This window comes from Danio rerio, chromosome 8 (assembly GCF_052040795.2).
Source record: "Danio rerio strain M-AB ecotype USA chromosome 8, GRCz13ab, whole genome shotgun sequence".
NCBI lineage: Eukaryota > Metazoa > Chordata > Actinopteri > Cypriniformes > Danionidae > Danio > Danio rerio.
The window spans coordinates 7030266-7054160 of record NC_141028.1 but is presented as its reverse complement, the minus strand read 5'-3'; the positions used below and the strand labels follow the sequence as shown (position 1 = coordinate 7054160).

At 38.9% G+C, this 23895-nt stretch overlaps 1 long non-coding RNA gene across 5 annotated transcripts in view; it reads left to right on the top strand.

The window, feature by feature from the left end:
* LOC141375574 (uncharacterized) overlaps positions 1–23895 on the top strand; it is a 127172-nt gene that overhangs the window by 90588 nt on the left and 12689 nt on the right. For all 5 annotated transcript variants that reach the window (XR_015497464.1, XR_015497459.1, XR_015497465.1 and 2 more), the window contains exon 5: positions 21436–21708. This is a non-coding gene — a long non-coding RNA (uncharacterized LOC141375574). The remainder of the gene's footprint in view (positions 1–21435; positions 21709–23895) is intronic.

The window sequence follows — 23895 nt, the reverse complement described above, 5'->3', positions numbered from 1 at the left end:
AAGCGACTTACAAATGAGGACAAGCAGTTTACACAACTATAAGAGCAACAATGAATACGTGCTGTAGGCAAGTTTCAGGTATGTAAAGTGTAAGAAGCAATACATTAGTAATTTTTTATTTTTTATTTTTTTGGAATACAGTTGCCAGAGAGGCAATTGCAGATTAGGAAGTGAAATGGAGACTAAATAGTTGAGTTTTTAGTCGTTTCTTGAAGACAGCGAGTGACTCTGCCGTTCTGATGCAGTTAGGGAGTTCATTCCACCAAATGGGCAGATTGAACGCGTTCGGGAAAGTGATTTCTTCCCTCTTTGGGATGGAACCACGAGGCGACGTTCATTCACAGAACGCAAGTTTCTGGAGGGCACATAAATCTGCAGAACTGAGAGCAGATAAGGAGCAAAGCCAGAAGTCGCTTTGTAAGCAAACATCAGAGCTTTGAATTTGATGCAAGCAGCAACTGGCAGCCAGTGCAAACGGATGAGTAGCGGAGTGACATGTGCTCTTTTAGGTTCATTAAAAGCCCGGCTAGTAGAGAGTTGCAATAATCTAGTCTGGAGAGAACAAGAGCTTGAACAAGGAGTTGAGCTGCATGTTCAGATAGTAATGATTAAATTAAATAAGCTAAATGTGTTCATATGTATTTTTATAGCCTTTTGTATTTTATTAGCCAACTAAGGTCGCAAGTTCTGTCGTTACAAGCATAGTTTGTTGATTTGCTAATTCCCAAATCTGTCGCTCCAATAAGCATTCGCAAACTGCGTCGCAAACTTGAGCACTCGCAACTACAGCTCTGGAGCTTTAGTTAGAAACATAGTCCCTGGCTGTGTTCTTTTAATTAAAAATAACACAAACGACCGCTACACACGCAGCCGGCCAATCACTAAGCATACAGTAGTTGCTTTAGGACAAAGCACTTGAGAGAGTGAAACCAGCGATGCTTGCATGCATGAAATATTGCACATTATGACAAGGTTTGCGTTCTACACAACTGAAAATGTTCATTCACTCATTCACTCATATTTTTTTTCTATGGCTTTGTCCCTTTATTAATCCGGGGTCGCCACAGCGGGATGAACCGCCAACTTATCCAGCATATGTTTTCACTCAGCGGATGCCCTTCCAGCTGCAACCCATCTCTGGGAAACATCCATACACACTCACTCACACACATAGACTACGGACATTTAAGCCTACCCAATTCACCTGTACTGCATGTCTTTGGACTGTGGGGGAAACCGGAGCACCCGGAGGAAACCCACGCGAATGCAGGGAGAACATGCAAACTCCACACAGAAATGCCAACTGACCCAGCCGAGGCTCGAACCAGCGACCTTCTTGCTGTGAGGCGACAGCACTACCTACTGCGCCACTGAGTCGGCAAAAAACTGAAAACGTGCTAGATATATTAGTTTTTCGTTTGGAATTGTAGCATTATAAAGTACTATAAAGTTTTCTAAATGGCGAATGATCTAGTAGCTCCCTGTCATCTTTAATCTGCGCGTTCGCAATTTCAGCAGGCATGGCTTTGGATGACAGGGGAGGGATTGTATTTGAAAGATATTATGCTAACCGGTTAGCATTTAGGCAGATAACCTACTACACCTTAAACTAGAATATAAAAATACATATAAACACATTTAGATGTTTTACTTTAATCACTACTATTAGAATGTGAAGAGACTTTCAACCAGCACAACAAATGCTTCTGAAGACAATCACCTGCTGCAACTTTAATTTTCTAAAGAAAACAATTACTGAAGTAAATTTTACAAAAAAAGACTTGTGCGTTTCTATTTCTAAACCTTTCTTTAGGTGTAAAAACTTTTCATTTCACCTTTTAATATCAATGTGTGAGCAACGGAAAAGCTAAGAAATGAGACTGAAGTGAATCCTATTTTCATTCGTCTGGACTGGGTATCTTTGCGCTTCTCTGAGAAGCAGACGGGGATTTAAGAGCACACAGACTCTCCGCTGTCCAGCTGACATGTTAATCCATTTCAGCAGCGGCCCTCGACAGGAGCCGGAGCCGCTACACGGAGAACTGTCTCCATGAAAACACGCAATCAGACACTGAACTTTATTATTCAGTAAATCCCTTCCTATTATCTCCAGCCTGCTGAATCTCTTTCATAACGCCCGCAGGAGACGAGACGGGAAGAAAAAAAGTTTGCTTGAGTTTCTTTTGCGTCCTCGTGAGCGCTAAACAAGTTGAGCAGAAAGAAGTTCACAGGATTCTAGAAAGCACGCACAAAGTCAATTCTGAAGTTATGAAAGTTTAATGATTGTGCAATGGTGTTAAAATTAAACTTAGGATAAATTGAAAATTGACTTGCCTTTTTTAGATTATAAATACATTTCTATATGATGAAAATGCATTGTCAATAAAATAGTTTTTAAATAAAAAAAATGATATATATATCATATCTGTCAACACTTTTTTTTACGGGAGTCTCCCGTTTTTCAGACTCATCTGAGTCTCCCGGTCTTTTGGTACAGTCCGGCCAGCTTTTTGGTAGAGCACCAAGCCCAAACCATCTCCTAACCTCCCGTCCCTCCACCTGCTCTTCAGTTCGCGCGCACCTCACACCACCAACCAACCCCCAATATACATATATATTTCAAACTTTCTGAAAAGGAACCACCCCAGTGACGGCTTTATTTTTGGAGTGTGGTGTACATTTACTGATATGACAGTATAAAAATTACAATTATACTAGGTTAATAATTGGCCTGGATAATGTTTTATTGCTTACTTAAAAATTATAAGACTTTATTACAAATATAATTTTAAGAGGAACACTTTTGTACTTTTTTTTGTACGTTTAGATACTAAAATATACCCTTGTGGTATTAATATAGACCTTTAAGGTACAAACTTTTACTTTTTGCTTATATATATATATATATATATGTGTATATATATATATATATATATATATATATATATATATATATATATATATATATATATATATATATATATATAATATACATATTACAGAAATAAAACACAGGCATGTAAGTGTCATTTGAATTTCAAAACAATCAATGCCAATAACAAACAAAAATGGTTTCCATGTTGGATTCTAAGTGGACTACAAAAAAATCCAAAGCACAGGCATTGCAAATATGGAAAATTATAATAATTAAGTATTGAATACAAACAATTTTGCTCATTGAAAAGTTGTACTGGGAGTTGAGAACATCAAGTAGAAGCAATTTTGCTTAGTCCTCCGTAACATTTAGCCAATTGCTAAGACAGTCCAGTCTATTGACATTAATGGGAGACAATGTGGCCAAGAGGTACATTAAAGGCACGTACCAAAGACTATAGACACACCATCTCTAAATATGTAGTTCTAAACAGCTTTGAGAAATACGGACACTGCAAAGACTATAGAATACATATAGAATGCCTTAATGAAAATTTGGATGCTTCAGCGATGTCAGGCATTTGCTCTTGTTGCTAGGAAATGCACACACACACACACACAAAGCACGCAATACAGCACACCTGGTGAGCGACTCCCTTCAGATTCATCAACACGCATTATGATACTGAAAAATGATATTACTGTATTACAAATATAATGTGTAACTAAAAATATTGTTTTAAATGTAAAAATATTGTTAAAGATTTATTTATCAAACACTGCAAATTTTTTGATTTTCTAAGTTTCTTTTATGCATATTTTCTTATGCTGTTTTGATGTTCAATAAAGTGTTTAGTGTTTGTAGATGTGCTGAAAGTCTTTGAAAAAATTCAATTGAGTGTTTTCAAGGCTTTGATTTTAAATATAATGCTCAAAAGTACTTTTTTTACTACTTAATTGTGTAGCTTTCATTATAATTTATCCTACTAAAATGGTAATAATTAACTATTTTAATCGATTAAATCACTTTTGCATGAAATTAGACATTTCTGTCCAAGTGCTTGTAGCATGCCCTGCCTGTTTTTTTTACCTGCACCCTTTAAAACTAAAATAAAATGTTTATAAGATGAAACATGACATATTTAAGATGCAAAAAAATATATTTTAAAGGGTAAATGGCAGTAATTTAGGTTGTGTTTGGAAAAAGCATGCCATCAAAATGTTTCTTAAAATTGTATATAATTTGTATGTATAAGAATGTGTATGTATGCGAGTATGTAATTTGCAACACAGCTTGAAACGTGCATAGAGAATAAAGAAAAAAAGGTGTAAAAACACAGATCTGTACTGTTATTTTTAAATAATTATTTTTAAAGTAATAAAATAAATGAATAACTAAATGTTTATTATTAATAATAAAAGTATTAAGAAAAAAGTTAGCGTTCACACACTAATTAACTTAGATAAATATATATATATATATATATATATATATATATATATATATATATATATATATATATATATATATATATATATATATATATATAATTTAATAGGCAATAAGCCGTGCATCCTCTGATCATTTTTTAAAAAGGGATAGTGATAGTCCATACACTTGAATGAATGAATGAATGAATGAATGAATGAATGAATGAATGAATGAATGATCTGATACATAAGATGATACACCCAGCATCCTCTGAGCATTTAAAACAGAAATGCACACATCCAAAAATAATGAAGAGGTAAAATTCAAGCGGCCTCAGGTTGAAAATCTGCCTGTGCTCGCGACAGATTGTGGATTTTCTCAACTGTGCTGTAATCTTACAAACAATGCATATGTTCATATTGTGTTTCACCTCTGGGAGTAATTTACATATTTATACATCATGCTGATGAGTCGTGTCATGTTCAGCGGTTTTATCTGTTTAACTCTCACTGAGGAGATGCTGTGGCTGGATTTGTTCCCTCGTTTACCTCAATTTGTGTGTAAATTCAGAAACTCAGTGACATTGGTGGCCATTTGGTGAACTGCAGCAGCAACTTTTCCTTGCTTATGTAATGTACAAAACACTGACCGTGATTTGGTGGCCTGCATTAGATCAGAAGCAAAACATAACATGTAAATAAAGCTTGCTGTGATAGATAAATAATGAACAACATCCAGATGCTGTCCACGCTGCTATGAGCAAAGAGCAACATTTTGATTAATAAATACACACAATTTCTTCATGTTGTCCCAGCACAAACCAATTAAGTTAACTTAAGCCTAGTTCACACTACATGACTTTAAACAGTGGCAGATCGCTGTGCCGTTTACACTACATGACTTGATTTTGTTGCTGTGGTGTTCGCACTACATGACACTACCTAAATGATCCACAAGAGGGGGGTCAAACACTACATGATCTGACAACAACTCGTTCGCCAACAGCTCAGTTAAGCTGCGGTCACACTAGAGTTTGTGTGTGCGAAATTCTATCATATGGCGCTGCGAAAAGGGGCGGGATTAAACAAGAAGTTTAGACATTAAAAAAGGCAACAATTTGCTCAATGGTTTAAATTTCTGTCCAGAGAGGTCATGTTTTGATCCTCGGTTGGTCTCAAGCAGTCAAGTGATGCGATTTCGCAGGTCAGAGTTAACATCAACACTTAATTGTTCCATATTGCAATACAATACAATCACATAATATCAACGCTATCCCACATTTATAGCAGTACTGCCTTTATTTCCATTTTTGGTATGAGATTGCAGAAAAATGGTTTGACCACGATGTACAGTTTTTTACCATCATACTGATAACTTTTTAGTCGCTTTGCAAAACTACAGTTCAAACCACTTTGGTTAAACCCCATTCTTACACACCCTAAACCTCACTTCCATCCCGGACGAGCCCCCACATGTAACTCACCGGTGCTACTGCACCCATCCCATTCCAAGTTGGAATCAAACTGGGGATTCTTTATATGAAAGTCTGTTGCTGGAGCATCTATAGAGGTCAGAGGAGTGAGGTTTACCTGCATAGCACTTCGCTAACTGGCATCCGTTACACTAGTATTCAGCTATTTAAAAGCTTAACTAGGTTAATATGCAAGTTAGGGTACGTAGGCAAGTCATATAACGATCATTTGTTCTGTAAACAATCCAAAATAAATATTGCTTAAGGGGGCTAATAATATTGACCTTAAAATGCTTTGAAAAATTAAAAACTGCTATTATTAAAGTTGAAATAAAACAAATAAGTTTTTTCCAGAAGAAAAAATATAGTGTACACTCAGAAATAAAGGTACATGAGCTGTCACTGGGGTGGTACCAATAGGTACACATTTGTACCCAAAAGGGTCCATATTGGTACCTCAAAAATATATATTAGTACCTACTAAGGATGTCACGATTCTCAATAAAATATTGAACCATTTGGTACGACCTCCATGGTTCAGTTCGTGCTTGTGAATTGCGATTTTCTCAGATTTGCATTTAAATAATTTGTGCATTTTATATCTTCCCGAATTGACTGTGTGTGCATGTAAGTCCATGGAGACACTGCTTGCTGCAGAGCCATTTGAGCAGAGCTGAGCTCCAGCGAGGGGGAGCATGAGCTCTCGCTCCTCCTCCTATAAGCTGTTTTAATGCGTACACCAACCCCACCCCTAACCCTACCCCCAGTGACATCTCTCGTAGAAGAAGTGCAAGAAAGGAGGAGCTCAAGCTCGCTGGAGCTCAGCTCTGCCCAAATGGCTCTGCAGTGAGCACCACTTGAGTTCATGAGCTGAGATGAGAAAACTCCTCCCCGCACAACTCTCACCGTGAGATGTTTTCTACTGCGTGCACCCTGAAAGAGGCAAGTGCATTGCTCCGCTTGTGCGCGCATATTGTCATTCTTACATTAGGAATAACAAACTTGCAAGCGGAAAAGACGTGATATGAGAATGGCCCCTACAATAGTTAATCTCGGTGTACATACTTGGAACTAGTGCACAGTTGGCAACTTGTCATAACTTTTCCGTGCAACAGAAATGCGGCTTAGAGAAGCCACTACGATTCATTAACTATGACAGATTAAAGCGCAGTTAATGGTGAAATCAGCTAATCGTTGCATGCCTATTAATGATTAAAGTGCATTGTACAAAAGACATTTTCTACAAAACATATCCAAATGTTTTCAGCTGTTCCGCCACTCGCTTATGGTGACTCATGCTCTGCGCAGCCTCTGCAGCTTATACTGAATTGAACAGACGCACAACACTTCATAGCTATAGCAGCCGTTTTTCGATGTCTTGTGTTAAAAAGGCCATTATAATCTTGAATGTGTTGACTGCTGATCGCAATTCTCTCGCCCTTTTACCGAGACTGAGTGAAAGGCAAGCGGCCAATCAACATTCGCTGAGAGACATGCAGGCAGCCTATCAGCTTCGCCGAGCTACGTGTAGCAAAACAACCCGCCCACTGCGCTCGGCGGATGTGTAAGTGAGCTTAACTGATCGCAAACAAAGCTTTCTGTGCCGTTGCATATGATAAACTCCTGTTTATGTTATAAGTCGTGTGCGTATATGAAAGTACGTGTGTTTTCTGACTTTTGTGATATTATTGTGAGTGCTGTTCATTTAGCGGTTTTCTTCGGCTTTCACTTTGCGGTCAGCTGTTTGCTCGACGTTAGAATATAAATATTTCTGCTTACTTAAAAGTTTTCTGTCTTAATGTTACTAATGTGTATTTACTTGTATTTGCATTTAGAAGTGGTTGTTTAAAAGTATTTGGGCAGTTATAATTAACCTAGTTGGAATAGTCAATAATATTCATGCATGCTGGACATGCCCAGGCATATCCCAGTGAGCACTATGTGTTCTGTACAGCTGCCTTATGTACATAGATATATACATTAGATGTCGCCTGGCCTATTGTTGTCTATTGGACGGAATGCGCCAATAGCGTCGCCATCTTGCTACAGGGTAGCGCTCCTTTGAAATGAATGCGGGACCAAGGTACAGTGGAGGACTGTGGCCATCCAAAGCCAGAGATATACACATATACACATATATCTATGATCGGGAGTTTTCCTGGATGTTAGTATGTTTTTTTTTTTCTAATTACGAAAATTATAATTTTACATCACTTTTCTAAATTGATGGATCAGTGACCGCACTGGCATTCCTGACAAAAAGCTTGTGTTTGTGTGTACAGAAATGTACTATCCACCCTCCCTGTTAAATTTGATCTAATCATGTCCTGAAACACAGCTCCTCTCCTGCTTTCACTTCTCATACTGACGGAGGGAGCGATTCGTTTGTGAATAAATCCCCCGAACGACTCTTTCACTAACGTTTGCCGACAATAATACAAGTTTCTGGCAGCGCAGCATCTCGTTGTCATATTTCTTCTGCATTGTTTGCTGATTTTATTCAACAAAACTAGCATAAGCCGAGTGTTAGAGCTGCTTTGCCGTATGGTGAATGCTTTTGACTGTTATCATCAATAACGTTACCTGATTAGCACAAAAGTTCAGAACATACAAAAACAGAAAAAAACGTAATATTACTCATGAAATGTTCTGCCTTTGTGATTTGTTTTCTTTGTTTGCTCGTTACTACACCCGTAAACAGCGCTAAAGTCCCGCATCTTCTCGTAATAACACTGTCTTGACTAGTGCGGTTGAATGACATTTGTCCTGGGAGCACTGTACCAATGTGGCGGCGCTATTGACGCATGCTCAGGGTCCCTATGCGATATCTAGTGTATCTAGTGTATCTATATATATCTATGCCTTATGTATATATTCATTTGTTTATGCCCCAGCCATCTGTTTCTTAAATCTATTTATCTGTTTATATGTATATTTACTTTTCTTTTTTATTTCTGTTTTATAGAAAGATAACACATACACACTTAATCAATAACCTTTGCATACTGAGTTGTGGTGACAATAAACGGGTTACTCCCATAACCCAAACCATCTTCTACGTCTCTGACCGGACACCCTGTGGTGGGTTTCAAATTAACTGGCAACATAACTAAATGAGACTGTGCTACTGAAGTGCACTCATTTTCACATCTTGGTCACACTATTTGGAGGGCCAGAACAAAATGCCTCGGGGGCCGGGTTTGGCTCATGGGTCGCCAATTGAATAGCCCTGGAATTCGGTCTCACATTATTTCAGCACCGAGATAATTAAGATGGTTTATTTATGTTTACTTAAGTATAAATATGTTTATTCGAAATGGCCAATTTATCTTTACTATCTTCACATGTATGTTTATTTTCAAAGTGTAGGATAGTATGTTCCCCAGTTTGTACATGGGCTACCAGCAGCTGTGAGATTTCAGTGTTAATTTTTTTAATACAATATACTAGGAACTACTGTACTTTTCTTGACTTAAGTAAAACAAAATGAGTATTGCAATAGATCGTTTTTATTTTATTTTTTTCTCCTTAACCTCTTACTGTTCCTCTTTTGACGTCTGCATTCACATCTGCAAGACATCTACAAGACGTTTCCTATCAGATGTGAAATAGACTTCAATTAGACATCTTTAAGATCTTTGCGATTCAGAATGTGTGTAAAACTGACATCATACAGACGTCTGCCAGACGTTTGTATACAGCAGGTGCTTTCCAGATCAAGAGATCTTTAACAGACATCTTGCAGACGTATACAGACACAAAATATCTAATACAATGGCATTTCAACCTTTATACCATTAAAAGGGAAAAATCAAGTATATAATTTCTTATATTAGTATTACTTAATTGTTTAGATTTTTAAAAAGACACATTAACTTCTTTCACATTTACACATGGATCGATAATTGCAATAATTTGACCATAAACAGCTGAAAAAATTTATTTTTCTCTGTCACAAGGGGGCACTTTAGGAGCGCTGAAATATTACGGTTTCCCTAGTAATGACTGTACACAAGTCAGCATTATATGCCACCAAAATGGTCGCAATTTCGAGCCCTTCATTAGCAGCAGCTGTCTGGAGTTGACTATGTTAACTTTAATTAGATGTAGTTTCATAACAAGCAAACTCAGTTCACCTTTTACTAAACCATTTCGGGGGGGGGGGGGGGGGGGGGGGGGTTCAATATATTTTGAAATAAATAATGACATTGACATCAATTGGAGGGGCCAACTAATTCGAAGTAGGCTACAAAAAAATTAATAATAATAAAAAATTGGTGGGATTTCAAAGGGCCCTCTCCCTAGACGGGGCCCTGGGAAGTCAGGTCCACTTTTCCCCCCACTACCACGCCCATGCTGTTCCTATTGCCTATAGAATAAAAAAAAAACACACGTCAAGCCATAAGAACCAAACCAAATACCGTGTTAAAAAAACGAGGTATGTATTGAACCATGGGCTAACTGTATTGTTGCATCTCTAGTACCTACAAATGTTAAGAGCAACACTTTTGTACTTTTTAGGTACAAATATGCACCTTCGAGGTATTAATATGGGCCTTTTTAGGTACAAATTTCAACCTTTTTTAAATAGGTACCACCCCAGGGACAGCTTGGCGTATACCTTTTATTTCTGAAAGTGTTAGATCGTGAAAGTGAAAAATCCCTTGCTCTGTTAAATATAATTTGGGAAATATTTGAAAAGAAGCGAAATTCAAAGGAGGGCGAATAATTTTGATTGGATTAATCCAAAAATGTAAAATAACACAAAGCTCAATACAGCATCTCTATATGTCTAATTAACTGCTCAATCACAAACAGAAGCACCCATCAAATCACATCAGCTTCGCAGGCCTGTACAGCCTTCAGGGATCCCATAAAAAGTGCTTCACACAAACAACAAACAAAAATATCTGTCCTCGCGGCCAACAGCGCAGTGGTTTAACCTACAGCATAAATAATGCATCTCCCCGTACAATGACCTCTCGTAACTCATTTTCCACTCGCTACAGAAAAACAACAATGGAAAAACTCCCAGTATGAAGGAAATCTGCGCGGACATTAGCTAACGTTCACCCCACACTCAGCATCAGCAAAAAAATAAATAAATCAACTCATCCTTAAAAGGACTGCCTGCGTAAATGGCAACAGGAATGGCTCTCTCCGTCAAGTAGCAATCTCTGCGCAATAGAAGGCATTTCATGCTGCAAATCCCCCGCTTAAATTGGACTGGTGTGACAGCATCAAATTTTCTCCCAGGGCGATATCAAAATGATTCAGATTTCTGCCAAGTGTTTGAAGCCTTCACATTAATGCATACTCCAGTCTCGCTCTTTTCAAAACCCCGGATTCGCTGAAGTAAACACTGGCAGGAGCCCTGGGATCGCTATATTCCAGAGGACAAGATTAAGGGCAAAGTAGGACAGAGGCGTTTCTAAATGAGAAGTTTAGCACAACCTTATTATTATTAATGCGGCAAACTTAAACAAAGCATCTCCGCTGATTCATCAGACTCCGGAAATGAATGCCACCATTAAGCGCGAGGGAATACGTCGCCGTCATTTGGAATTCAAAAAGAGCCTCGAAGGTCGAGGCGGTGCGAGTGCACAAAAAAAAAAAAAAGTTGCAGGAAGACTGACTGGATGTTTTAGCATTCGATTTGCATAGCGAGTAGCCTGACTGCTCTGATGAATAGGTAAAAGCAGAGCAGGTTGCATTGTGGGACAGTTGCTGCGGGGCGTGTCATTCCAGCAGAGTGGCTTCGCCTGACACTCCAATTTTCAGCCAAATCCTCCCACTTTTGTCCCGGGGCTGTGGGTGACAATTTCTTATGCATTATGTATTTGTTTATTTATTTACGGCATCTATCTTCTTCGCCTTTCTTTCTTCTGTCCCTGAAATAAAAGTTGTAAACATGCCCAACACTGGCGGTCGCTTATACACAAGAGGCCGCGCGGTTCCAAAACTCAATAAAGCGTCGGTGAGCTGCAATAAAGTTGTATCTTGCTGATATTATTTGTTGTACCTTGTTGGATCTCTCGCAGCAATATAAATCACAATTTAAGACCTCACACATGTTCAGGACTGACAAAAACACTGGCTGCCATCTGAAAAATACTTGCGTTTGCCTGAGAGTTTGGTGAAAAAGTTGAAGATGAAGTAGCTCAGTTGCAGTCAAGCAGTTGTTGTGAGGAAAAAAATGGTACAACAAGCTGGCACTGGGATGGTAACCGTTCAAACTTTCATTCATTCATTTGTTTTCCAGTTTAGTTCCTAATTTATCAGGGAACCCCACAGCGGAATAAACCGCCAACTATTCCAGAATCTGTTTGCGCAGTGGATGCCAGGGCCGGAGTGGGACTCATTTTCAGCCCTGGAGTTTCAAGCCAGACCGGCCCACCTCAGTTCACGACTGATTCCAATTCAGTTGAACACTATCACGTCTTTTTCAAGAAAACAGCTGCTTTAGAAATCCAAATGTTTAACAGCCCTAACAGTATTATATGCCTTAACAATAAAAATGAAAAAAAAAAAATACTTTACCGCTGTATTGAAAGTCTACGTCCATACCACTGGACCACAATAGCACTATTAGAATGGGAGTAAATATGAGAATGGGTCTTGGCGATAGTTGGTGCCTCCAGCATCCGGACATTAAAGCATTCTCATTTTATTCACCTGTTCATCATTCGTACTCCCGCATTGACTATTTTCTCACCAGTAATTCTATTTTATCCAATATTTCTGAATCAAAGATCCACCCAATAATCATTAGTGATCACGCTCCTGTAACATTAAAACTGAATATAACCACCAGACTAGGGATGTAACGGTATCAGAATTTCACAGTACGGTAATACCTCGGTATGAATGTCACGGTACGGTATTTATTGAATCATTTACAGGAAAAAATAAAACTTATGAAAATACTCCAAAAAAGTGCCAAAAGTGTCAATGACATACAAATTAGCCATCTATCTGTAAGCTTTGAAACAGGAACTTCAATTTTAATAACAAAAAAATATTAAACCATGTAAAAAAATAAAGTTTCAATTTAGTATTGTTGAAAACTCCTCACATTCAACATTTAATCAGTCACTCACTTAGATAGAGATGGGTTTAAAGGAAAATTATCATATAAATATAATCTGGTAAAAGCTGGTATCTCTGGGTATTTACAATGTCCCCTGCAACAGAAAAAAACCCTCTCATTTGGGACTGAGGTTTCTGGGACAAGAGAGATATGACTTGGCCCAGGTTGACAGCAGTGGGTAACGTTGTGCATTGTCTTTCCCCCACTTGAGAGGACAAACCATGAGTAAGATAGAGGTCTCGTGTCTGCATCAATCTGAACAGTGTGCTGACAACACCGCTATTCAGTACGCGCGCGCGACAACACAGCTGATAAGAACTCGCGCGACAACACAGCTGATAAGAACTCACGCGACAACACAGCTGATAAGAACTCACGCGACAACACAGCTGATAAGAACTCGCACGACAACACAGCTGATAAGAACTCGCACGACAACACAGCTGATAAGAACTCACGCGACAACACAGCTGATAAGAACTCGCACGACAACACAGCTGATAAGAACTCACGCGACAACACCGCTATTCAGTACGCACGCGACAACACAGCTGATAAGAACTCGCGCGACAACACAGCTGATAAGAACTCGCACGACAACACCGCTATTCAGTACGCACGCGACAACACAGCTGATAAGAACTCGCGCGACAACACAGCTGATAAGAACTCGCACGACAACACCGCTATTCAGTATGCGCGCGACAACACAGCTGATAAGAACTCGCGCGACAACACCGCTATTCAGTACACCCGCTTTAGAGTTTTCCAGCTCTTTTTGATCCCCGCTTCTAGCAGCACAATCCATTTCCGCATTACTGGATCTGTAGCGACAACAGACCGCAAGGGATGATGGTCAAGCATGGGCTGATGGGAATTGTAGTTTTCGCTACCTCCCGTTCGCTTCATTCGCCTGAGCAAATTTTCTCAGAAGACCTATAGTTTTACCGAGTCATGCGACTTCGTTAATATCGAAAAAAATTAATATTAATTAATATTAATATTTACAATACCGTTACATCCCTACACCAGACATAAACCCATTTCTAGATGGCGATTCAACACCTCTCTTCTTCAAGACCAGGATTTCAACAGTTATTTTAAAAGAGAGTGGGCATGCTTTCTAGAGATGCTTTCTAGAGATAAATGACTCATACTCATACTCTGTTTACAAAAAAAAGAAAGAGAAAGAACATCAAGCTGAACTGGAACAGAAAATTAAAGATCTAGAAGACATTAACATAAATAATCCAACAGAAGAAACACAAGATTTGCTAAGAAAATATAAATCACAATTAAATAAATTAATTAATGCACACACTCAATTCCTTATTCACAGATTACGACAAGAACACTTCCATCATAGTAACAAATCTGGTAAATATCTGGCTAATCAAATTAAACACAATAAAGAAAAAACAACAATATCAGTCATTAAGGACTCAGCAGGGAAACCCACCAACTCACCAGAAGAAATAAATCAGATCTTTCAAAAATTTTACAGTAATTTATATTCCCCTGAAAAAAACCCATCCCAGGATGACATTCACTCATTTCTTAGAAATATCAACTTACCTCAACTAAATGAACAGCAAATAAATTCTCTTGAATCCCCTTTATCACAACAAGAAAATTCTACTGCACTTAAACTCATGCCTAATAATAAATCACCAGGACCCGATGGTTTCCCTGCCGAGTTCTACAAACACTTTTGGTCAATTTTATCACCACTTTTCATCCGGTTGATTAACTATTAGAATGGGAGTAAAAAATAACTAATGACTTGCGACCCTTAAGACACAGCACTACTTTCTTTTGATGGCTCAATCTTTTTCTCCCATTTTTAGATTTCTGATCAAGTTATGTCAGATTTTTTAATGAAGTGAATCATTTGATTTTCATTGAGCAGGTGTATTATTCATGTTATTCGAATTCTTATATCCACTAAGGTGCCACTGTTTGGGGTCGATAGTTACATTACATCATCATCATTAATGTTAGTTAACCTGCAGGCTGCATTTTTCCCATGGGGCTGCAAGAAAATAAATAAAAAGAGTGGCGCTGCGGCAAAATAGTGAATAAAAAGAGTAAAGTCAAATAAATAAATAGAAGAAAAAAGTGTGACTGCTGAGATTCCCACCGGGAATTCTCCCGTTCCTCCCGATTACCCAATCCGGGCCTGGTGGATGCCCTTCCATCTGCAACCTAGCACTGAGAAACACCCATACACTTTCAATCACACACATACACCATGGCTAATTTAGCTTATTCAATTCACCTATAGCGCATGTGTTTGGACTGTGGGGGAAACCGAAGCTCCCGGAGGAAACTTACTCCAACACAGGGAGAACATGCAAACTCCACACAGAAATCCCAACTGACCCAGTCGGGACTCAAACCAGCAGCCTTCTTGCTGTGAGGCGATAGTGCTAACCACTGAGCCATCGTGCTGCCGTTTCTGATATTTATCTGGGGGAACAAATAAAGTTGTAGTTGCTGATATTATTTGTTGTGCCTTGTCGAGCCTCTCAGTGCTATATAAATCTCATTTTAAGACCAAGCAAGCATTCAGACGATTCACAAAGTACAAAAGCATGGTCGAAATAACCACTGGCTGGCATTTGAAAGGGTTTATTTGGACTATAAAACATTATAGCGCCGTTACATTGAACTCATTTATTTTCATTAATTCCAGAAAGTTTTGGGTTTTACAAGCCCTCCCCTGATCTCTAACCAGTGTATCCCTAAAATCATAGGGAGATGTAGGTGAATAAATATATGGTATGCAAGCCACTGCGCAATCTTCAATTTTCAATTCAATTCATGTTTATTTATATGGCACTTTTTACTATGTAGATTGTGTCAAAGCAGCTTAACATAGTTCAATTAAAGTCCAGACTTCAGAGTTGAATTTCAGTTTAGTTCAGTTCTGTGTGGTTTAAATTTCCACCGATATTATTAATATTGCAAGTAATTGAAGGTAAAATTGTTAGTAATATTGTGTAATAAAACAAATAATAATCAAATTATATAGAATGTAATTGAGCAAGACAATTTTAAGTTTTTTTCAAAATAAAATTTAGTTTGGCATAATAAGCTCACCGGCCACTTTATTAGGTACACCTTACTAGTACAAGGTTGGACCCACTTTTACCCTTATCCTGTCTTTATCCTACGTGGGAGAGATTCAACAAGGTACTGAAAATATTCCTCAGAGATTTTGCTCCATTTTGACATGATAGCATCGCACAGTTGCTGCAGATTTGTTGACTTTACATCCATAATGCAAATCTCCCGTTCTACCACATCCTAAAAGTACTCTTTTGGATTGAGATCTGGTGACTGTGGAGGCCATTTGAGTACAGTGAACTCATTGTCATGTTCAAGAAACCAGTCTGAGATGATTCACCCTTTATGACATGGCACGTTATCCTGCTGGGTTAGCCATTAGAAGATGAGTACACTGTGGTCATAAAGGGATGGACATGGTCAGCAACAATACTCAGGTAGGCTGCTGACATGATCCTTAATTGGTAGTAATGAGCCCAAAGTGTACCAAGAAAATATCCCTACACCTTTACACCACCACCACCAGCCTGAACCATTGATACAAGGCAGGATGGATCCATGCTTTCATGTTTTTGGTGCCAAATTCTGACATTATCATCCGAATGTCGCAACAGAAATCCAGACGTATCAGACCAGGCAACGTTTCTCAAATCTTCTGTTGTCCAATTTTGGTGAGCCTGTGCCAATTGTAGCCTTAGTTTCCTGTTCTTAGCTGACAGGAGTGGCACCCGATGTTGTCTTCTGCTGCTGTATCCCATCCGCCTCAGGGTTGGACATGTTGTGTGTTCAGAGATGCTCTTCTGCACACCTCAGTTGTAACAAGTGGTTATTTGAGTTACTGCTGCCTTTCTATCAGCTCCAATCAATCCCGCCACTCTCCACCAGGGCCGGATTAACCAATGGGCCTTATGGGCACAGGCCCAGGGGCCCGTGCGCACTAGGGGCCCCTGCGAGGGGGGAGAAAAAAAGACAATTTCGGAGTGTCTTTTTTGGCTAATTGCAAATAGCGCATGTAGTTGGAATAAGCTATTCAGGGTTTACGCACACCGATGCCTGATTGATAGAGACAACATGAGTAAAGAGCTATTGAACAGCACAGCCGCAGTGGCGCACCTTGTAAGGCGCACAGATTCATCTTTTGACGCGATTAATTATAAACTCGGTTCGAATCCACCATCAGCTGAACTCGTGCTACTTTTTTTTCTCACCATTACATATCAGATTGGAAATAAATGTATTTTTAACAGGAAGGAAGCATTTTTTAATAATAATGCAAATGTGATATAAAGTCACAAGTGTCTCGTGGGTATTTAATAATGTTTAGCCTTATAGGTGCCCTCTCTGCAAAAACTATATTGCTCAGATAACTGTATTTCCTCTGAGCAAAACAATTGCGATCACATATTAATATTATTATTATATTTAAACTGCCTTTTTTTCGTTAACTAAACAGAATACTGTAATTGGTCAAGTGCGGAAACGTCAGTTTTGTAATAACCCGCACTAAACTGAGCGGACTTTAGTGTAACGTTATATCTGTCATAGATCAAAAATGAGTGGACAAGTGGATTTAGCAAACGCGACAGAAAGAGGAGGCATCTTTATTGAGGCATTTTCCATACACACCATCTTTAAACAGACCCTTGATCAGGAGAATGAGGGTACAGAAGAAGACGTTATGGTAACTTTAAATGATGAGATAGCATTAACCAGGCGGAGGAGGCTAACGGCAGCGCAGCGCGGACTGGATTCATCGTGTGAGAGACAGACAAAAAAGGAGAGAGAGGGAGAGAGAGAGAAAGGCCCAGAAGAGGAGAGAGACAGGAGAGAAGAGGTATAGTGTCTGTGATTTCGGATACTTTTAGGTTTATAATCAAGTCTTCATCACGAGAAGAGTAGAGAAAATACAGGGAGAGGAGGAGAGAGACAGTAAATCAGTGTTTGTATTATGAAAGACTCAGATTCATAGAACTGGATTGGAGAAGCATTGTGCGTTATATGCCATGACAATAATATGCTTTATAAGTTTGTTAAAGCAATACATTAAAAAACCATTAAATAAAAAAAAAAAAAAAGATATATATATATATATATATATATATATATATATATATATAGTTTTATTAGTATTTTTATTCAATGCTTTGAAAAATAAGTTAAATCCTTGTAGACTATAAATACATATGTACTATATACAAATTGTAGATTTATTTATTTAAAAATTATTATATTATTCTTATTTTTTAAATTCAACTATAGGGGTGCGGCCAGTTAGGGGGGTTACAAAACAATGTGCCCAGGCGCCCCTGAGTTCTTAATCCGGGCCTGCTCTCCACTGACCTCTGCCATCAGCAAGGCATTTGCACACACAGAACTGCCGCTCACTGGATATTTTCCCTTTTACAAACCCTTCTCTGTAAACCCTAGAAATGGTTGTGTGTGAAAATCCCAGTAGATCAGCAGTTTCTGAAATACTCAGACCAGCCCGTTTGACACCAACAACCATGCCGCGCTCAAAGTCACTTAAATCTCCTTCCTTCCTTATTCTGATGCTCAGTTTGAACTGCAGCAGATCATCTTGACCATGTCTACATGCCTAAATGCACTGAGTTGCTGCCATGTGATTGGCCGATTAGAAATTTGCATTAACAGTTGGACAGGTGTACCTAATAAAGTGGCCGGTGAACATATATGAGTATGTGCATATTTGAAAATCAACAAATCGCTGAACTATGTTCGCAACAACAGAACCTATTTCAAAATTACACACCTAATTGGTCGGTTGTAATGCTGATCCAGGAACATGTTCTACTTGTTGAAATCGCCTATTAAAGTTAGTTTCTCCCTAACCTAGAAATGCGGACGGAAAGCCTGCCACAGGTCAAGGGCACTGGATATAAAGCGTTGGCGATATAATGAAGGATGGAGAATCTGGAGGAGATAATTAAAGCGGAAGTGTTCTAATATCAGACATGCATGATGGGTCGAGGCCGCAGAGGTGAGACTGACGCAAATCCTGCAAGACAAGAAAGGTGACATTGTTCTCCATAGTTGGAAAGCGGGAGAAGATAAAGAAGAGCAGATTTTCTTAAAGGAATGAAAGAAGCACTAAGATCACCGTGGCGTGTTTCTGAGCGTCTGCCGAATGAGGTTAGACGGTGCGCAGTTTCTTTTGTGGAAGCGCAGGACCATCTGTCTGAAGGACCTGAAGATGTAATTATGCTGTCTTCGTTCAGACAGATCACGCACAATCAAGTGCAATTAGATGGCCTTCTGCTCCAGTTCCCTCATGTTATGATGTGAGCGTGCCGTGTATGGAGTTTTTGTGGAACACTACTTAGGCGAGTAAATACTTACTTCAGATACTTTCTAGTACAAAAGAGCCTTTAAAGGGCCATGAAACCCCCTCGTTTCAGCAGGGTGTTTTCACACCTCTACTTTGGAAAAAGTCAGAAAAGTGGGCGTGTCCAGCTCTGTTTAGGGGGGAGTGTCGGAGGAACTAAAGTGGGATGGTGTGGGAGTGTCTATTTGGGCATGTGCGAGTTTCAGAGTCAAAATACACACACAAACACACAGGAGAAAGTGACTGTGTTTACATGGACAACTGTAGTCGAAATTATTTGCCAAATTACTAAATGGTGGACTTCAACTGCAGTTTGGCTCTTTCATTCAGGGAATTCATTCATGCCCCTCGCAACAAACGAGATATTTGATTTGAGGAACTGCTCTAAGCGTGTATTTTTCACGAAATGTTTGTATACCGCAAGGTGAATGAGAGAAAAAAAACCTCAGCATTTCCCGAAAACTTAGATGCACACGGCAGGTAGTGTCAGAAAGCCGCGTGTGTTTGTTCCGGTCACAAAATGCGGTGAAAATCCTACACGAGATTAAAGTTTGGTTGTGGTATTAACATGTTTACTCTCGGCGCAATAGTTAGCTTAATTCAATACGAACAAACTGAATAAACAAAGAGCGCTGGTCGCTCACTTACCAAATCTGTAGAGACAGGACAATCACCAGCAACTAGAGCCGCGCCTTTATGAAGAGAATACTACAAGCGAATCAGGATCTCAGCGTTTGCAGATGAGAACAGCTCTCAGGTAAACAATAATCCTCCTTAGACATGTAAGTTATTGTTGTCGAGCGTCGCGTACACTGTTAATCCACACGTGACTCCAGCTGCGCTCTCACAGAGAGAAAATGAAAACAAAACTTAACTGCAGCAAACTATAAAAGCAACACTTCACGCTTGTTTTGCCAACACAACGTGGTTTCTCTGTCGTGTAAACACTGTGACAGTAATGAATATTAATGAAGTTGCACAATAGAGCGCGCTGATTGGTTTGATTCAAGCCTTACTCATGCATTAATGCAACACACTGAAAGACGTAATAAGACACACTCTGGCACAGACGTCCAGTCTGCACGCTGGAATACACGCTATTATGTCATGACCGTGACGCAGCTTCAAAAATTCTTTTCAAACCGGAAGTACGAATTTTCTTGAAATAATGCAAAAACAACCAATTTACACTTTTTAGTGAAATATAGGTGTCCTAATAGTGTTTTTAGCAGTGTGGGACACATATACGACTGTCAACAGCTCAAAAAATGTGTTTTGGTGTTTCTTGATGATACTCTGTTTCCACATGATCAGGGTTATTATTGTTAACTATACACTTAAAACTTTTTTCACTTTTGTAGTTTGCAGTGGTGTAAAGTTACTAATTACAAATACTCACATTACTGTAATTGAGTAGTTTTTCTCAGGAATTGTAGTTTAGTAGTGCACTTTTACTCCCCTTTGAGTACATTTTTAGTGCAGTATCTGTACTTTTACTTCACTACTTTTTTTCAACCTGCAGTCACTACTTTAGTTTTTCTTGTCTATGGTAATTAGAAAAATCAGTCCTGTGATTCCTGTCCAATCAAATCTCACATAGAAGGTATATCGCCTCATAATGAACTAGCACAAAATAGGGTCGATCAAAAGAACACAATGTGTTGTTTTTTTTTTTTTTGTCAAATAGTTTTGTGGCTAAAAAGTATCCGTTCAGGCACCGTTTTGGCACCGGTACTGTTTTAAAAGTAACAATTTAGCATCAGTATTGAAATAACCCCAAACGATACCCAACCCTACCTCAAAACGTGTGCTTTATAATTGTAGGAAACTGTTTGGAAGCATTAAAATTGTACAAGATGTCTAAAATCTTTTAAATTTTGGTAGGCAAAATCCAGGCAGAAATCCCAAAATAACAGCAGAGTTTAACTGGTTAAGAATTTGTAGATATTTAAGAATGAAGTATGTATTTTTTGCAATGTAAAATAAAGTTTACTTGAAAACTCTGTTTCTCTGAATTAACCATTTTCCAAATTTAAAATAAAAATCTTATAACAAAACGTTCAATGATTACAGATATTTTCTATTAAACTGTATAAATATACTTTGCAAGGAGAAGTCTTGCATGAAATGGTGAAATTCTGGGTTTGTCTTGCAAGGTTTTGGTTTGGTGAAAGAGGTGAAAAGTCGGAGGAGAGGCTGTCAGACGTGGAGGAGGAAGCCTGATGGTCTGAGGAGAATGAGTGAGAGAAACCCTGAACCCAAACACCACCAAAGCGGACCATGCAATCCCCTCTGGTACACGGCTGAGCGGGCTGGGGCTCGTCCGACAGGAGCATAATGACCCAAAACAGACCTGCAGGCACTGGAGAAACAGCTCCACCATCTCCACTGGGACGCCCAGAGATGAGCTGGACAGAAGAGTGAAGCAAGTAAGAGCAAAACACAAACAGTATATGGCAGAACTTGTGTAATAGTGTCGGGGAAAACTTTACAAGCATTATCTGTTTTCTACTGTAGAAAGATATTACCTTAATATGGTTTAATTATATAAGTGACATTTATTGTACAACCCAAAATCAGAAAAAGAAAGTAGCGAGTTCCAAATTTACTTTGACTTGTATTTCATTGCAGACAATATAAACACAAAATATTTTGTGTTTTGTCTGGTCAACTTCCTTTCCTGTCATTCAGACCTGCAACACATTCCAGGAACATTTGACACAGGAGCAGTTTAGGGCTAGTAATCGGGTAAATTAGTTAAATAATGATGTGGTTTGAAACAGGTGATGTCAACAGGTGATTATAATTATGATTTGGTCATAAAAAGAAGTCCAAGAAAAGTCTAGTCCTTTAGGAGCAAAGATGGGCTGAGAATCGCTTGTTTGCCAACAAATACATGAGAAAATGATTGAAAAGTTTAAAAACAATATTCCTCAAAGAAATATGAGAAGACATTTGGATATTTCACCTTTAAAGGGCCATGAAACCCCCTCGTTTCAGCAGGGTGTTTTCACACCTCTACTTTGGAAAAAGTCAGAAAAGTGGGCGTGTCCAGCTCTGTTTAGGGGGGAGTGTCGGAGGAAGAAAAGTGGGAGGGTGTGGGAGTGTCTTTTTGGGCGCGCTGAGTTTCAGAGCCAAAATTCACACACACAGTAGAAAGTGATGGTGTTTAACCTACATGGACATCTGTAGTCGAATTATTTGCCAAATTATTAAATGGTGGACTTTAACTGCAGTTTGGCTCTTTCATTCAGGGAATTCATTCATGCCCCTCGCGACAAACGAGATATTTGATTCGAGGAACTGCTCTAAGCATCTATTTTTCATGCAATGTTTGATACCGCACGGCGAATGAGAGAAAAAAACAAGGCCGCATATAGGACAAGGCCGCAAGCCTAAGCTAAACAATCATGAATCAAGAATCGTCATTCATCTGTAAGCGATATCACCACAAACACTCAGGAATACTTTGGTAAACCTTTGTCAAAAACCACAATACGTAATTACATCCAGTAATGGCAGTAAAAACTATACTGTGCCATAAGAAAGCCCTATGTTAACAGTGTCCAGAAGCACTGTTTACTTCTGTAGGCTATGAAGCATCTAGAATGGAAAATCACAAATTGGAAACGTGTACTGTGGTCAGATGAATCAGTACTTCAGGTACTTTTTGGGGAGAAATTAATGCTGTGTGCTCCGGACCAAAAACATCTTCAGGTACATATTTCCACCCAGTATTGTTCAATTTACAAACGAAATAGAACCAGATGTACCTCTGGGTACATATTTCTGCCCCGCATTGTTCAATTCACAGATGAAATGGAGCCAGATGTACCTCCGGGTACATGTTTCCACCTCGTATTTGTCAATTTACAGACTAAATGGAGACAGATGTACCGCTGAGTACATTTTTCCACATTTATCTGAGTACATTTATTGTTTAATTTACAGAAAAAATTGAGCCAGACATTACTTCAGGTACATATTACCACTAGTATTGTTCAATTTACAGACAAAATGGAGCCAGATGTACCTCCGGGTAGATATTTCCACCCCGGATTATTAAATTTCCGATTGCTAATCTCTCAGCGATATCACTACATGGACCCAGGAATCCTTTGCCAAACCTTTGCTAGGAACCACAATACGTAGTTACATCCAAAAATGCCAGTGAAAACTGTACTGTGCCATAAGGAAGCCCTATGTTAACAGTGTCCAGAAGTGATGTTCACTTCTCTAGGCTTGAAGGCATCTGGAATGGACCATCACAGAGTTGAAACGTGTACTGTGGTCAGATGAATCAGTACTTTCAGGAACTTTTTGGGAAAAATGGACGTCATGTGCTCCAGACCAGATGTGTCTTTGGGTACATTTACTACCCCGTATTATACAATTTACAAACGAAATGGAACCAGATGTACCTCTGGGTACATATTTCCGCCTCATATTGTTCAATTTACAGACGAAATGGAGCCAGACGTACCTCCAGATACATATTTATCCCTGTATTGTTTAATTTCTCATCTCTAATCCCTCAGGCGACATTTCATCAAGAATCATCATTTATCTATAAACAATATCACTACATGGGCCCAGGAATATTTTGGCAAACCTTT